The sequence below is a fragment of the Mustela putorius genome, unplaced genomic scaffold, assembly GCF_011764305.1.
Source record: "Mustela putorius furo isolate JIRA1106 unplaced genomic scaffold, ASM1176430v1.1 tig00003909_pilon_pilon_pilon, whole genome shotgun sequence".
Taxonomy (NCBI): domain Eukaryota; kingdom Metazoa; phylum Chordata; class Mammalia; order Carnivora; family Mustelidae; genus Mustela; species Mustela putorius.
In genome coordinates this window covers 4,625,390-4,631,389 of record NW_025422057.1, presented here as the reverse complement: position 1 = coordinate 4,631,389, position 6,000 = coordinate 4,625,390, and positions in this window count along the sequence as shown.

The window sequence follows — 6,000 nt, the reverse complement described above, 5'->3', positions numbered from 1 at the left end:
GACAAAATCGCAGGAATCCAAAAGTTTTTTTTTAATATGCAGTCATCTTTATTTTAATTCATAGATACATTATAAACAGACCTAAGACACACTTAGGATCTGATAGGCTTCTGTTCTCCATTCAGTTATGTAGTTTGAAAACACAGTTTACTTGAGAATAGTAGAAAAGACCAAGCAGTATCTTAATGTTCTTAAGACAAGTTTTCTCCTCATAGGCATTCTGGAATCTGTAGGCTTTGTGGGTCAAAGGACCAGACCGTCTTGGTAGATATGCCCGTATTCAGTGCTGTCCACAATCCAAAAAATTTTTAAAAATACTATAAACAAGCAAACTCCAAGGGGGTAACCCCTGAAAAATCCCTGGAAAATGCAGCAAGAGGAAGAAGTCAGACTCATCTAACTGACGTGTGGAGTTGGCAAAAGCTAAGAACCAATTTAGAGGCAATCATCATGTAGAAATAGGAACATCATTTCCTTCAGCCAGCTTTCCCAGAAAACCAATTAAATAAGTAAACCAATACATAAAATTTAACAGGTTAGCATTAAACGATATACTGAACTTTTAATTCAATATTTTAATCTAATTTAATATGTTATTAAATATCTAAGTAATATATATTTTATGTTATATAAAGTATTAATATAATTTTGTTCTATAACATGTATCAACATATAAGATAAAACATAAAATGTGATTGCTACATTATTAATATATTAATATACAATTATCTTGATATTTATAACTGTTACTCTTTAATAATGATGTATTGAGCAATAAACAGGTGTTTTGTATGCATTACCTCGCTTACCCTCCATGACCCAGAGAAGCAGATCGTATTACTACATAGGTTATCCACTGGGATAATGAGACTCAGAGAGGTTTGCTAACTTAGACAAAGGGACAGAGCAAAGAAGTGGATTGTAAGCCAGGACTGCCTACCTCCAGGGTCCATGCTCCTAAGTGCTAATTTCCTTGCCACTTAGGCAAGGTGTGGGCTCCCGTGGCCGTCTGGTTCCTGGCTCGAGCATTCCTGGCCCGTGCTCTGTGTCAGGACAGAACAGTTAGAGGCAATCTGGGCCGCAGTAAGATCTGGAAAACCACCTCTTCTACTTCTGGAGCGGCAGCAACCTTCTCTCTGTGGCACCTACGCAGACCAGACGGCTGGAGATACCTGCCCATCCCCTGCACGCTCCGCATCATCTCCACCTGCCTCCCTGGTGAGAAGGGGCCAGGAGCCCGACCCCTTCTGTCTGCCTGCGCTGGCCCAATTCAAGACTGAACCAAAGTGGTCAGGAATCAGGGGACATCACTTAAACTTGAGGAAAACAAATGATAAGAAATTGAAAAATAAAACGATTTTGGACGTTTTGTCATCGTAGGATGTAGCCAGAATCGCATCTGGGAAGCAGCAAGCAAGGGGTCAAGAGCATCCTAACCTCTATCCTGGTCTATTACATGCACATTACCGTACACATTTCCTAATAAAAATAGGATTTAGATGCTCATACAGTTGGCGAGTTAAGAGCTGTAAAAAGCAGATCTCGCTTTTACAGACTTGATCATTCACATGCAAAGCTTGGGTGGAGGCTCTGCCCAGCTGAGATCACCTGTCATGGGTGGACACTCGGGTCTACTGGCCCCCAAACTCTTCCTGCCTCCAACTAGGAACTGGGTGCACTTTCTCGAATAATCAGTGAAACTTTAAATTCATTTCAAATACATTCTTCTTCTTCTTTTTTTTCTTTCTAAATCAAGGGGATATTCACGGTGTTTAACTTTAGGAGATCTTTCTCTGAAATAAAATTTCTACACCTATTACAAAGTCCTGTGTATTTAATAGCATTTTGTTGAAAAAAAATCAATGAAATTATCATGAAAATTGGCATTATAATTTTTAATTCAAATTTTAAAAATACAAGGAAGGAAACATAAGATGAAAATTTAAAGGGAGTCAAACCCTGAGAAAGGCTGGACTCTAGGAGACAAACTGAGGGTTGCTGGAGGGGAGGTGGAGGGTTGGGGTAACTGGGTGACGGGCAGGGAGGGACCGTGAGGGGGCTGAGGAGGGACGTGACGGACTGAGCACTGGGTGCTATAGGCAACTGATGAACCATCCAATTCTACCTCTGAAACTAGTCAAAAAGGGTCAAATGAGTTGATTTCTAAAAAATTTACATATCAAAGAAAACTTTATGATAAGAACAACTTGTCCACTTTGCACAGTATCTTTCCTGAAGAAAGATTATATCCTCAAAAAACTATGAATATTATTTTCCTCTTATTTGTTTCACTGCTTAAGCTTAAGTTCCTTGGAAGTAATGGAACTCAAGCTACCTGGTATGTGACACACGTGTGGGATTTTTCTCATCAAACGGGTCTACTTGAGGAAATAGATTCTAACTTCCCACTAGATGGCATTACAGTCACATAATTAGGGACGGAGACACTCCCAAGAGGGATGATCGACACACAAAGCCATCACATGGTCACAAAGAGGGTGACTGCAGTCTCTTAACTCAGCTTCCTGGAGTTTGTGGTCTGTTTATGGGTGACAATGAAGACAAGGTGCACTCATTATTTTTAAAAAAGTTATTAGGAAAAAAAATCCTAATACAGGAAAAAAAAGCACCATTATCTACCTCCCTAACGACACAAATAGACATGTTTTGTGCCAGGTGATGTGCAAGATAAGACATCACAAAAATAATGAGAATTTATTAAAACATTAAGTACATGAAAAATTCCTGACTCCATAGTGATACTCAAAAAAACCTTCTCTTATTAAACTTATTGTTTCCAATTAGGATGACTGTTTTACCAACACCTTACTCTTAAAATGGATCAGTAAGGGGAAAGAATCATGGGGGGAGTTGTCTTTTTAATAGGAATTACAGTTCAATTGATGACAGGTCTATTTTACAGAAAGATGGAAGCTATTAATGAATGTTAATGGAGTGATGGAATTAGGAAATTCCCGGGTTGTAACCCTCAGGAGACTGATTCAGGCAGACACCACCAACAGAAAATAAGATCAGTGGATATTCCTACCTAGGGATCCTTTTCCTTGGGGGACTGAATTTTTGTTTCTGTTTTTAATTTTTTACTTAAACTCAATTTAGTTAACACATACTGCATTATTCGTTTCAGGGGTAGAATTTAGTGGTTCATCAGTCGCATACAAGAGCCAGTGCTCATTATGTCACATGCCCTTCTTAATACTCCTCACCCAATTACCCCCTCCCATCCACCTCCCCTCCAGCAACCCTCAGTTTATTTCCCATAATTAAGAGTTTCTTACGGTTTGTCTCCCTGTTTTTATTTTATTTTTCCTTCCCTTCCCCTGTGTTCCTCTGTTTTGTTTTTTAAATGTCACATACGAGTGAAATCAAAAGGTATTTGTCTTTCTCTGACTTATTTCATTTAGCATAATACCCCCAGTTCCATCCACATCACTGCAAATGGCAAGATTTCATTCTTTTTGATGGCCGAGTAATATTCCCGTGTATATATACACCACATCTTCTTTATCCATTCATCAGTCAACAGCCATCTGGACTCTTTCTATATTTGGGCTATAGTGGACATTGCTATGACTATCAGCATACAAGTGCCCCTTTGAGTCACTATGATTGTATCTTTTGGATGGATACCTATTAGCACAATTGCTGTGTGGGTTTTTTTTTAATTGTATTCAAGCATCATACCATGCATTAATTCCTAATTGCCTTTACAATGGGGAGATCTAGCTCTCACTCCCTTAACCCAGTGACCACACTTAGTGGGAGGGGACCTACCTGGTGTTGTGTGCCTGCCAATACGATGGGGTGAAACAACTTAACCAGAATCCATATCAATCTTGAAACCTAACTTCCAGCATAAAAGAAGTGTGGGGGATATGTTAACAAGGTTACCATTACCAGAGGAGACAAGCAGACGAATCCAGATTGTGGGACCTCCCACAAGTCAGTGCCTTAAATAAAAACTTTGGGGCAGGAAGCAGAAGGTAGGGAATGTTCTAGAATAAAATAAACTAAAGGGACATGACCAATACAGGAAAGCTCTCATAGATGCATTGGATTCTGATTTGGAAAGAAAAAGGCTAAAAAGTTATTTAGGAAAAATTGGAGAAATTCTGATATGAAGTGTATATTAGATAACATTATAGAATTACTGCCAGTTTGTTTGTTGTGATTATGAGATGGTGTCTAAGATGATGTCTTTTTTTAAAAGATGGATGCTGACACATTTAAGAGCAGAGAATCAAAAGGTTTACAATTTATATTTAAAGGCTTCAATGACAAAATACTCACATGCACAGAGATGAAGCACATGCAGCCAGAACTTACAGACTAGAACTCAACATTTGATCTGGGTGAGAATGAAAGTTAAAATATACAAAATTTAAGAGTTGAAAAATCAGTGAGATGTCATCTATTTAAATATTATATTTAAGTATGGTCAGGTTTTTCCTTAGTAAAAGAAAAAAGGAGGAGAAAAACATCTAGTAAATAAAGCCTTTCCTCAGTTATCTGTCAGGAATAGAAAGAACATTATGTGAGTATTTAACTTATAGCGGGAGACGAATGCTACATGTAAGATTCATTCTCTAGACCAGTGGATGATTGATTAATTGAAAGAGAGAATGCCAACAGAGGTTCGATAGCAATCACTCACTCATGCATATTCTACATGTATCAACTCAGGGAGTCTTTGTCATAACTATGAGATGGGCATGATTGGTTTCATTTTGCAGATGGAGAAACCGAGGCTTGGAGGAGGCTAACAGGTGTGTTTGGGACTAAAGCCCACATCTGGATTCAGATGTATCTGTAGGTAATCTCTCACCCTCTACGTTCTCCAAAAAATGTTTTGGCATCTGCTGAACCCTGATGATGTTCTAGTCTCTTTTCTCAGTAAAAAAGGTTTGAAGCAAATTTCAGTTCTCGTATTAATCAAGAAACCTAATATGTCAAAGCACCTCACAGGTGGGGAAAACATGGAAGTCAGAGGTGGAATCACTGACCTAAGGTCTGTGGCGTGAGGCCAAGGTTGGGTTCAGCGCCGCCAGAGCTCTTGGCCACAGTGGCCCCTGGCCTGACCTTTTCTAGAGTGAGAAACTAGAAGTCCATATGTCATTCTAGAACATGGGACCTTCTTTGCAACGTGAGAACTGCAAAAGTCAAGGACAGTTGTTGTGGATGCTGTAAGTGATCCATTCAAGGACCAAAAGCTTGAGTTCTCTCCAATTTCAAATGTTTAAAAAAAGTTAGGTAGACATTTTCACCCTGGGTGGGTCCTGCCAATCAGCCTTGAAAATCAGTGGATGTGCCTTTCTTAGAGTCCCACACAAGAGATAATAAGCAGTAAGGGCACAGGGGCAGGGCCAGACTCAGTGAGACGTGGGAACCTCCTTCTCACTGCAAAGAGTGGGGGTCACTGAACTGGAATGACGTGGCCCTGTTGGCCTTTGTTTTAAGTCGGCTGTTGCTATGTGACAAATTACCACCCCTTAGCAGCTTAAAGCAATGCCCCTTCACTGGCTCATGATTCTGTAGGCCAGGTGTCTGGAAAGCATAGCTGGGTATTCTGTTGAGGTTAAATCAAAGTGTTGGCTACTGTCTCTGGCACCCTGCCCTCTTCTAAGGTAACTGCTGTTACTGACAGGACTCAGTTCCTGATGGTTAGAGGACTGGAGTTCCTGCTTCCTTGATGGCTGTCAGCCTGGGGCCACTCTCAGCTGCTAGAGGTTGCTGTCATTGTTCTTGTGTGAAGGATGATGAATTCATTTGGGGCATGTTGAGTTAGAGAAGAGGACATCCAAACGGCTGACAAAAATGACAGACTCTTTAGGGAATTCAGGAGTTCTCTACTGGAAGTGGTTTGGCCTGTCAGGGAACCGTTGGCAATGCTTAGGAGGCATTTAGTTGTCACACCAGAGGGGTACGGCCAGCACCTGGGAGCCAGACATCAGGGACACCGCTAATCATCCTACAAGACAC